Below are 12,083 nucleotides of genomic sequence, written 5' to 3'. Positions count from 1 at the left end.
TTCCTTTAATTGTCCTCAGGAATCAATTGCCTGGGAAGGCTGAGGAATCTTGTCCTTGCAGGACTTTGAGCATAACCTAGACAAGAACCTGTGAAGAGCACAACACGTGTGCCCGACTCAGCCCAATGGCAAGTCCACCCTGGATCAACTGGTACTCTAATTTACCTGAGCTAAAGCAGCAAAATGTTTCCTTTCAATACAAATGGATCCAGGAAAGAAAAAAAGTATGGCAGCTAGCCATGGCTTAAAATAACACACATTAAAATACACTGTGGAATATTTAAATGTAGAATCTATTAATATGTCATAGTGTGTTGTGGTGTGTGATAGAATCATTGAATCATAGACTCATAGAATCATAGGGGTTGGAAGGGACCTCGAAAGATCATCTAGTCCAACCCCCCTGCCAGAGCAGGATCACCTAGAGTACATCACACAGGAAGGCGTCCAGGCGGGTTTTGAATGTCTCCAGCGAAGGAGACTCCACAACCTCTCTGGGCAGCCTGTTCCAGTGCTCTGTCACTCTCACAGTAAAAAAAATTTTCTGATATTCACCTTAAATGTTCTATGCTCCAATTTGTATCCATTACTCCTTGTCCTATCACTGGTCATCACTGAAAAAAGCTTAACTCCATCTTCTTGACACTGACCCTTTACGTATTTGTAAACACTGATGAGGTCACCCCTCAGTCTCCTTTTCTCCAAACTAAAGAGACCCAGCTCCCTCAGCCTTTCCTCATAAGGGAGATGTTCCACTCCCTTAATCATCTTTGTGGCTCTGCGCTGGACTCTTTCCAGCAGTTCCCTGTCCTTCCTGAACTGAGGGGCCCAGAACTGGACACAATACTCCAGATGCGGCCTCACCAAGGCAGAATAGAGGGGGAGGAGAACCTCTCTTGACCTACTAACCACACCCTTTCTAATGCAGCCCAGGATGCCATTGGCCTTCTTAGCCACAAGGGCACACTGCTGGCTCAAAATAGCCATAGCACATTAGTAACATGTATAGACACATGTACACACACATATTTTATAATGGGCACAAATAATAATATACCATGATGCACCACTTGATGAAACCTGCATTTTTGACACATTAAAAAAAAAGAATAAAAACCCACAAAGAACAAGTTCCACGGAGCTTCTTAGCACTACAGAACAATGTATCTATAGAGTTATTTATTTGTAGCTATAAAAGAACAAACACCAACTAAGAAATGTCCCAGTTTCTTCCCAGTGGCAGTTCAGCACTTCAGCCACCCTCATGCAGGTGAGCAGTGGGGAGGCATCCAAGGTGGTGGGAGCTGGGCTTGGCTCTCAGGGGTTCCTCAACACTTCTGTGCTCAGAACTTATCTAAAATGAAGTTTCTAGGTATATGTCACTTCCAGCCTGCCAGGGGCTGTCTGGCATCCTCCATGTTTCACTGCTAGTGTATTTAGGTGCAACACGTATTTTTTCAAAACTTTCTACCCAGCCCCCATAATGTGTAGCTGAAGTGTTTGACTCCAGTATATCTACATGGTAATGAAATCATTAGCCTGGGGGGGCATAACACATTAATGACCTTAGAAATGTTGGTTAAACTCCAGTACTGATCAAAGAGACCAAAATTTATTGTTATTCCTCTAATAGCCATGTAGTAACCAAAATGAAATCAATTTGATGAAGATAATTAAGCTCCCATCTCCATCACCACATGCTTAGCACAATTAGGTGGAATGAGCTTCCCCTGCTAGCAATATGATACCATTAGTACAGGCTAAAATACTTCAACACCAGCCAGGAAACACTTACTGAAAAAAACTATTTTTTCTATTAGAAACTGCTGGTTCATCAGAATCTGAATACTCCTAGGAGGCCCCATACCACACACATAGGTCCTGGGTAGAGCTCACATGCAGATGCTAATAGAGGCCTCCCCTAGAGCAGGGGGCCTTGCCTGGGCTGTCGAACAGGCACAAACAGGTTCTGGACCTCCCTCAGGAGCCTCTTCCTGTTCCTGTGGGGCAGTGGAGATGGAGCCCAACCCTGGGGCACCCCTGGTCCCTCCCTGCAGTGGGACCATCGAGCTGCAAACAACCACTGCAGGGAGTGGGGTAAGTGGCTTCTCAGTGATCCTGCATGCTCTGTTCAAAGCAGGTGCAGGAGGATGCTGAGATGAAACTCTGCAGGGAGATTTGGGGCAGGAAGGTGGCTGCTTCCAGGGGGTGATGAGCCTGGGGAGCTGGATTCTCCTCAGGCATTAGCCTCTCCCACTAGCTGGGATGTTTGCAGACTTTACACTCTGCATGTCCATATGCTGAGCCCTAAGTACAATTATTTTTTCTGAGAGTCCTTTGTATCAGCTTGGTGCTGAACAGGAAAAGCAAATTACATCTTTGCAGAATAAGAACTTCTTCCAGCTCTGCACTGTCTGGGCTCAACATTCCTCCTTGCATCAGCTTCATAGGCAGAATATATTAATGCCCACTTTAATCAAATAATGGGAAACCTGATTTGTTAACATATTCATTTACAAGTGGTCAAACTGCATTTCCAGTCTTCTAAAAATTAAAATATTCTGTTTGTGAATATTCAGCTATTACTCATTGAATTCACTCTGAATGTTTGAAAACTTCAGAAATTGCATGGGTTTTAGCAGAAATTACCCATATCTTTCCAGTGCAGACCTTCAGCTACACAATAACTGTTGCCAGCACTTTGAAACAAAGGTAAAGATTAAGTGACTTAGGAACCTAAAACTGCTTTTTGGTCAAAGCTTTTGAAAACTGCTCTCAAAGTTTCATTTTCCGTCTTTTAATAAACAAGATATTTTGTCCCTTAAATCATCTTGCCACTTGGAAATAAAAGTCTCTGCTCAGATTCTAAAATCCTGCAGTGTCCATATCTTAAAAGCCAACTTTCCAACAGAAAATTATTTATTGCAACATTTCTACACAATTTCTCTCTTCAGATTTCCAAAAAGACCCTTTACAGAGTTGTGGCCCTGTGTGATGCAGGACATTTGGCACAGGTTTTCCAACAGCAGCCATTGACATCAAAGTGAGAAGGATTTTATAGATGCAGCAAAGAGAGGCCCAGATAAGCTATTTGCTTAAAATTAAAGCTATTTTATGTCCTCTCTTCCAGGTGCACTCAGAGTCCTTCTTAGGCACAATTTGGATGAAAGTAACCTGTGTCCATGTCTGCAATTTCCAGCAGAGCAGGTCTGGCTTTTGCAGAAAGATTTTGAGGTCAAACTAATGGAAACGGGTTGGAGAGAAAGACAGGGAGAAAGGAAAGCAGAAGCACCAGGTCACCAATCTCACTCCGTGACAGTGGTGGAAATGGGTCCCACATCTCCCACTCTGCAGGTTGGGACTGTAGGTAGAGGATCATATTGCTCCCTGTAGAATTGAACCTCCTAGATCCCACTCCTGTCCTCACAACGGGCTATGGATTACTGCTCTCACGATGCACACAATGAACAAATTAATATAATAAAAATCCACCTAAAGCTATGAAATATGAAGACACAATATCTGGCTCAAGAAGGTCCTGCTGCTAAAGGCTGGAACAGCATTCTTGAGAAATATCAGTACATTCTTGTCCTGTTCTTACACTCTTTTCTAAGGGCATCTGTTGTCTGTTGTCGAAAGCAAACAGTGGGGTAACTGGAGGGGTGTTGGCCCAATAAAGCCATTCTCTAACGTTTTACATTAATCTTATGCATCAGGACCAAAGTAGGTATCGCCTTGGGTTTGTTCTGGCTTGTTTGGTGGTTCTCATAATTTATTAGACCTTGCTAGACCTTGAGGCTGTTGCTTTGAGGTTTTTTTCATGTGGAGTTACTGGTCTGTAGTGCAAGCAGAAAATGACCTTGAGCAGAAGCTGAGGGACACGACTTGTGTGCAAGGCACTGTGCAGATCTGCCCTAAGTACATCAGGAATGAAGGCTGTAAAACAATTAGACCCCAAACGAGGTGATCGAACTTTCAAAGAAGAAACTGCATGAATTATTCCTGTGCTTAATCACAGTCTCTGGTATTCTCAGAGGAAATACTGTGATGAATAAGCAGAGCAAATTATCAAAATTTTTGTGTAATGAGCCCTGTGCTAATTGCCCCACTGTCCATTGAAACACAAAAGATACTAATGAAGCACACAGTCTCATCATCCCTGGAATCACTTTTGTTAGGCCCCTGTCTAAAAGTTATATATCCCAGAGAAACCACAGGATACAGGAAACTCCAGTAAAGGGACTCATCTCCCATCTGGAAGAGAAATGTCTTTCAGTGGGACCTGAATCAAAACAGTCTATATCAGCCAGACTGAACTGTTAGCACGTTGCCAGCCAGGAGCCACAAGTATGAAATCAACCTCAGCAATCTCCCAGGTGTAAAGGTGATGCTTAGTGCCCCCAGTCCCTCCCCAGCCATCACTCCCTTCCCACCTCATATTCCACAGTCATTCAACTTTTCACAGCAGCTGGAGGGATAGAGGCTGGATTTTTTTCTCTGTTTCAGTGCTAAAAGTTGTTATTGCTGGAGCTCTGGGAGAGTTTTTGCTGGCTGTCAGTGGGATTTAGGAGTTACCTATCCTACTGAGTAAATTAGCTGTAATGCAGAAACACACTCCATGTGAAGCTCACCAGGGTTACCACAACCAAAGACCAAGGCGAGTGAGGAGCATGTGCCTTCAGAGCAGAGGCTGGGCAACAGAGAAGGGGGCACCTGGGGTTTTTCTGGATGTGCATAAAGGTTACTTTGGTCATCTGAACTGAAGCTCACTCTGATTGAGAATTCCTTAATAAACCAATTGTTATTTTGATACACCACCTCTGGTTCTCCAGCCAAATGCCCAAAACCACACAACAAACCTTTCTAATTTTTCCACATCATAGATTTGAGCTGCAGTGAGAACTTGCAGCAGGGAGGAGGACATGGGAAGCACATGTGGCCACCCTGTGCATACACCAGGTCATGGGATGGACATGCCAAAGCCATCCCCTCAAACCACAGTGCAATGGAATTGGGTCTGGACAAAAGACTCAGCTGTCTGCTGTTAGTCAGCAACAAGCAGTAACAACACTTCTCCCTTCCCTTAAACGCTTCAAGGTCCCTAGATTAAAAGGTACTTCAAGTGCCAAGTATTTTTGCTTATAAAGTATTTAAGGCACATCAGTTCAACTCACAGAACTCATTTCAAACCAATGAACAACCTTTGAAAACATTTTATGGACATTATTTCCTCTCCAGCTGAACATCATCTCTTGAATTTAGTCTTATAGTATGGTCTGATTATTTTCAGAAAGAATTAAATTGGAGGAGGGAAGAAATGAAGGTATTCCCTGGAAATCCTTTCATTTTATTAAAGCCTCTGTTATTGCTTGTGTTGTGTTTGTCCAAACCACTTGTCAAAATTTCATTACCCCAATTTAAAACAGCAGCACTATGTCTAAATGCAGTTATGACTGAAAATGAAGGTACCCTGCAATATTCCCTGAGAGAGGAGAGAACACTGCTTCTCTGGGCTGAGCTCAGAGAAAATAGGCTAGAGATAACAAACACATTCATCCATCCATCAAATATCACGCTACAAAGCAGTGCTAATGTGCTAACAGAGAATTTACAGCCCAAAACATTAGTGAGTCAGCTAGGAGGTACTCTTTTTAAGCCAGAAATGACCAACACTAATCACTACAGAATTGATCAAATGCTATTGATCATTAAGGGCCAAGAGTGAGCCTGACCCTCTACGAGGTTAATTAGCAGAAGCAACTTCTCCAAAAGTGCTTGTAAAGAAAGACTCAGTAAGAAATCAGCCTTACAATGCACTGGGCCAACAAGTCACAACAACTGCCTGTTGGCATTACTGGCACCAACCACATGGGATCAGGAGGCCTGGGCCTGGGGCTTGAGAAAGAAGGACACAGCCCAGATTATTACAAGGCAGGAACAGAGCATGCACAAAACCTGGAATATTTAGGAACAGAACAGAAAACAAGCTCTATTCCCACAGATGGCTTTCAGGAGCAGAGCTCTGCACCTTTCCCCTGTGTGATCACTCACTTGAGATCTACAACAGGGAGACCTGAGCAAAGCCTGTCACCTTGGACTTATGGCCACGGGTTGGGCAGAGGTGTGGTGACCCTGCACCAGCTCCTGGGCAACACACAAGGGAATACCACAGGATGAATTTCATCATGGTCTAGCTCTGTGCTCTGAGAGGGTCTTGTGTCATCATTGATATCATAAGAGATGCTGTACAAGAAGTTTTGGAACTCAGAAATTGGGAAAAGAACACTTCAGATAAATGTTTTGTAAAGCCTCATTAATTTAGCTATAGCAATTGCCCTGAAGTAAAAATACTGCTGCACATTTTCAAAATATACTAGATATTCATATTTGATCTCTGCAGGCCAAGGTTTATATTTCTTTAATAATCTTATGCTTCAAGACAAATATTTAACTTAGATTTGACACACAGGTATACAAAGTTAAACTCCTTCTTGGGATGATGCATATTTCAGTGTTGTTATTCATCTCCAGCAACTGTGTGTTCTTGGTATCAATCAAAAGCAAAACTCATGACTGCAATTCTACTGTGCCCATACAGTTCATCAAGTTTAATTCCCACTCCCCATAATTAGAGTCTGCTATCATTCTTTCTCTGTAGGAACATATCATCTGTATTAACCACTTACTAAAACTGTATATATAATTATTCCATTTCTTTGAAATACACTGAAAATGCGTGCCAGCACAAAGGTAACTACTGTGAAATTCTGAACAATACACAATAACCAGAGCACAGTCAAGTGTTTCATTCCCACCTAGTGACTTAAATATGCATACTTCTACATTCTGTTATAGCTTTTGTTATTGAAATGTCCTGGAGTCTGGTGTTGGTTCCAATAGGAAATGTTCGAATCCCAAATCACCTGAAGCCAGCACTATCCTCCTACAACAGTAGTTTGGCCTCATTTCAGAAGATCAGCCCTGCTTAGCATGTACTTAAATTAACGCTTGAATACTGGTCACTGAAATTGAATAGTTCATGGACTCCTGCTGGCAAAATCATAGGAGTTAGGTAAAACTAAGAAATAAATATATTGGGGAGAAACTAGGGCCAGCTACATCACAAAGGAAGGTGACAGGGCTGAAGGTGAAGGTGGCAGGCAACAATGCCACTGGTAAGGGGACAGCCCCACACCCCTGAGCAGGGAGAATGACTCTGCTCTGGTGATGGAAATGAAGAACAGCATTACCCATCCTCTCCTCTCTGCCTGAAACCAGGAAGAGGAAAGCTCAGTCCTGCCTAGCACAGGCATTTCTAGCACAAATAGTGTCACCATTTCAACCCTCATCCACTCGGTGTCCAGGACAGGAAGGAATGGAGGCTTCATTCTGGAAGGCAACAGAGGGTCATAGATCCCCTCTGGGAACCAGCCACAGCCCCATGTCTTCGACTTCAAAAACATGACTTTCTGAAGGCTGAAAAGCTATTTAGAAGAGACTACATTTTTCTCTTTCTAGGAGCTTTGCATAATTTGCCAGTTAGAGAAGCACAAAATAGACCTAGAGACTGTATTCCAAGTTTTCTAAGACACTTCTGAGGTCTGTAATCTATAAACAATGTATGATAGTGAAGGTTAATAGCATCAATCGGCTGTCATTTAGCCAGGACTAAGTTGTGTTAATCACAGACCTAGCTCACAGGGAAGAAGATAAGTATATTAAGGCTGGAAAAAAGGAAATAATTATAGGTAGATATAGGTGGTTTTTCTAAGCACATCCTTTTTGCTAGGAAAACTATGATAGCTTCCTATACTTCAGAACTGCCATTTTGCGGAATATTTATATTTTGCTGAAATGAATAAAGATGTAAAAATACAAGAGGCATTTGAACTTAACCTTATGATCTTGCAAATGTTTCATAAAGCCCTCCCAGATACTCCTCACTCACTGGGAACAATATTCCAACTTAAAACTTTGCATGTACACCTACAGAGTTTATGTGGGAATGTATCTCCAGTGACACTGACCTTCCACAAGATACACAAGGTCGATGTAAGCTGGGAGTAGATGTCTATCGCCGTTTCAATGTCACCTTTTTGAAGGCGGCTGGAGGGAGGTGAGATGAACTCTCTTAACGCAGCATCATTGCAACCCCTCGATGGCACGTGCTGTCAACCCAGGCAAGGCCCCATGTCTCCAGTGCCAGACCAGAGACATCCTGACAATGGGGATGGATGGGGTGTGAGGGACCAGCCTTCAGAACCCAAACTTGCAGGAAGTGGTGTCAAAACCCCACTGTAACCCCTCAAGCAAAATCTCATTTGGATCCTGAAAGGTTTGCCTGAGAAAGTGGAGACAATGATGATGGCCTGTGGCCTGCATGTACAGCGATTGTCTTTCTAAAAAAATTGAGGGGCAGAGGGGGCAAAGGTCCACTCCAGCTGCTCAGTCTTATGACTCAGTCACACTTAACCATCCTTGCAAAACAAGGAAACTAGGCCTATAAAGCAGGGGGCTGCAATGGTGGGCTTTGGGAGCCTCACTGACACCAAGTTTCCCCAGTGGCTGGCCCAACACTGGATCCAGGAACGGTGATTTTCTGTCATCTGTCTCTCTAACTTTTCTTCTCCTGATTTTTCTCTCTCTCTTCCTAAAATCATGAAGTAACAACAAGGCCTAAACGTGATTTTTTTCCCATGTCGTGCAGCTTGAGCACATCTGTACTGTGCTCTTGTGATCTAAATGTCAGCCTTTATGATCACACAGTCTGAGATAATAATTGAAGTATCAGTATATCTAGCTTTAATTAAACCTAATATTCCAATACAGACCTTGAGTGTCATTTCACCTTAATGCAATCAAGGGGTATTGGACAGTCGAGCATTTCCTCGGACTGTGACATTTTAATCACTCTCCCTAGAAGGGCCAGGTCTGAGACAAAGGTGGGATCCAGTTGCACCCAGGCTCCTTTGGGTCTGATCTGAATCTCCCTGGGTTGCCCTACCCAGGTCATGACACGGGGGCACATAGGACAGGCAGCAGCACAGGCTGTTTCCCTGATTACTCCATGGATTCTAATGACCACTCTAAGCAGGGAGGGAAGCGAGCTGCGGGCACGGCAGCCAGGGAGGCCGTGGGACTGCTGGTTACGCTCAGCTGCAGCTCCTCTTGCTGCTGGCTGAATGTTTAGGAGTTTATCCTGTTTAGGGAATTACAGAGCAAGAACTTGGCAGAAGAGACAGCATGAGACAAAATTGGTCCATAAGTTTACAGGGCAAGGTTTAATGAACTCTTAGAGTCTGCTGAGGGTACCAGTGCCTTAGGTGCTAAACATGTTGTTTATTGCTCCACCAATTCTCTCTTATTTAGAGTTTATACATTCTTTGGCCAACCAAAACAAGTTTTTTGAGGATTTATTGTTGTTCTAATTCAGTAGAAGGGTTTTTATGGAAGATTGATTTGGTACCAAAGGCAGTATTGGAAATATTACTCTATCTATATCAAAGAAAATCTTCTCATAAAGTACATGATGCTTTCCACCTACACACTGCTTTTACAAGCCCAGTTTGGACTATCCAAATGTATCTAAGTGTCAGATTGTTTTCTTTCTGAAAAAATAAGAAATTTTTGGCTGGATTGAAAAAAAGTGTTCTGGTTCACTTCAAAGTCCTCATTTTGTTTGGGTATCTTTTTGCTGCTTAGCTAAAAGAATCCAAGATTGCTTAGGATTACTTAGTTACTTAGGAAGACCACATGTTACTTCAAAGCAACACAACTTTTCTGGGGTACAAATTACCTGATGGCTTTGTAAACTTTGTTAGTGAACCCCAATACGTACTTCTGGGTGGCAAAGTGTTTCTCAAAATAATATTACCTAAAAGGCAGCAAAGAGAAAGGCTTCATGCTGTACTTGAAACAAATCCTAAATCAGTAACAGCAAACAACTTAGAGCTGCTTTCACCTGTGGACTTTTATCACTAAACTCCTACCCAACAATTTTTTTTAAAATCCTGATAAAATCTAAATCAGGTGCTGCTATGTACTTTGTGTAACCACCATGTCTTGGCAGACCCCACGTGCAGGCTGTTTTACCTGTTTGCACATTTATAATCGCAACAGTTCCTGTGGTAAAGTGCTTGATTCAAGCCTCTGCCCACCACAGAGGTACTCACTGGTGGTGTTGGAGCTACCACTTCCCAGAGGAGCTTGTGTCCAACTGAGCACACAAGGCTTTCCTGGTGGAGAGATCTCACCTCACTCTATTAAGAGCACAAATGGATAATATTTCTCTAAATGAGGCTCTTCCCATGTAAATCAGGATGGTCCTAGTCAACTGCTTTTTGCCTAGAGCTCAAAAGGCAGGACTACCAGGTAGGGGGAGAGCCACTATGCCTTTCTATACAATAAGTAACCTTAACTATTCTGAGAGTGTGTAGAAAACATGGCTCCTGAGGGAATTTGAATGTTTATATGGTCTGTTCTCCCTGGACAGAGGACTGTCCTTAGTAAAGGCCTGTACTAAATAGGAACCCCTTTCCATGGGGTCCTCTGGGCAGAGCCATCCATTGCATAGTTTAAAATTACAGTCAAATAATGCATGTTGTTAATATTTCTTTTGGAGGCAGTTGTATAATGGTGCTAGCTAGCTGCTTGCATATACTGTTGGACAGGAATCTAGGGATTGTTTTATTCTCCAGGAAGATTCACATTTGGGCATTCATTGTGCACAATCCCACCCAGACTACCACATGAAGCTGGAAAACACCTCCTGCTACAAACCTACATAGTGAAAATCTGGCTCTGAAGAGCAACAGAAGCTAGTCTATATTTAATTAAATATGAAAATGAGAGATACAATTATTAAAAACATACCAAAAAAAGCTTCTGTGCTTTTAAAACAGCAAAACTCCACTTACACTTTTTCTAACTGTTGTGGGTGAAAGGTTAACGGAAGAGAACCAGGTGAGCCAGGGGAAGGGAGGCTCTTTTCTTCCCATCACCACATCTAAAATCATGCAACATTCATAGTTGTTGTAAGATATTTTCGTGATAGCATTTTTCAAAGCAAAATACCACCACTGGCCTGACAGACCAATTATATTCCCTTACAATGTCCTACAGGCACATGAATTATGAACTAACAGTTTTGCCTAACTCCTCAGACAAACTGAACATACCTAATTTTATTTTTTCCTGTCTGCATATCTTGGCGTGCCCTCTTCTGGCTGTTATTCCTAATGACACATCGCCATGTGCTCAGAGCTCTCTTGCCGGGAAATACTCGGGCCCAGCAGCTCTGCTCACCCAGGGAGAGTTTTTGCTGAATGCGGGTGATAAGAAACCTCTGGAAAAAGAAGAAAAATAAGGCGGGCGTGTTAGCAACAGAGCAGAACTTCAGTAGAGCTGTGAGATGAAGGCACATCTCATACAGATTCTGGAACATAAGGTGGAGGCTCCAGGAAAGGCTGGTGGGGACTGTTGGAAGTGGTGGTCCCAAGTGTGCCCACCCAACTGTCAATGAGTCTTTGACACTGGTAGGCGAGATGGTTTGGAGGTCACTGTGCACTGACAACCACCATCTTCTGGCACAAATCAAGAACATACCTGTTGTCCTGCCACAGCCAGAACATTTTCATTCTTCTCTTTAAGTTTTTACATAGTTAGGTGCTGATTTACACTTAGAAAATTGGTTAAGAAAGATAAATACCAAAATTAGCAATTCTGCCTTGTGTGTTGTTTATTAAATGATGCAGCTCTTGGGGAAGAGATTTCCTCATTAAACTTCTTTTAAGTGCATGTAGATTCCTGAAAAGCTGTTCATTTTTAATACAATGAGATTTTCCCATTGAAAGGACCAGGAAGCATATGGGCTGGAAATTGCAGTCTTTTCCCTGCAGAGCCATTCCTGATGAAGACGACTTGTTTTCTTCCAATATAAGAAAAAATGTGTCTCTGCTCTCAGATACCCTGTGTAAAGCTGATGTTGCTCATGGAGCTACATCAGTGCAGAATCAGTGTCAGAGAGGAGATGGGGTCTCTTCTGGGGAAAAATGGTGTGGCCCTATAGTAGCACTCCTGGCATG

The sequence above is a fragment of the Apus apus genome, chromosome 2 (genome assembly GCF_020740795.1).
Source record: "Apus apus isolate bApuApu2 chromosome 2, bApuApu2.pri.cur, whole genome shotgun sequence".
In the NCBI taxonomy this organism is placed as follows: domain Eukaryota; kingdom Metazoa; phylum Chordata; class Aves; order Apodiformes; family Apodidae; genus Apus; species Apus apus.
The sequence above is the reverse complement of the archived record's forward strand: the minus strand, read 5'-3'. Positions refer to the sequence as shown.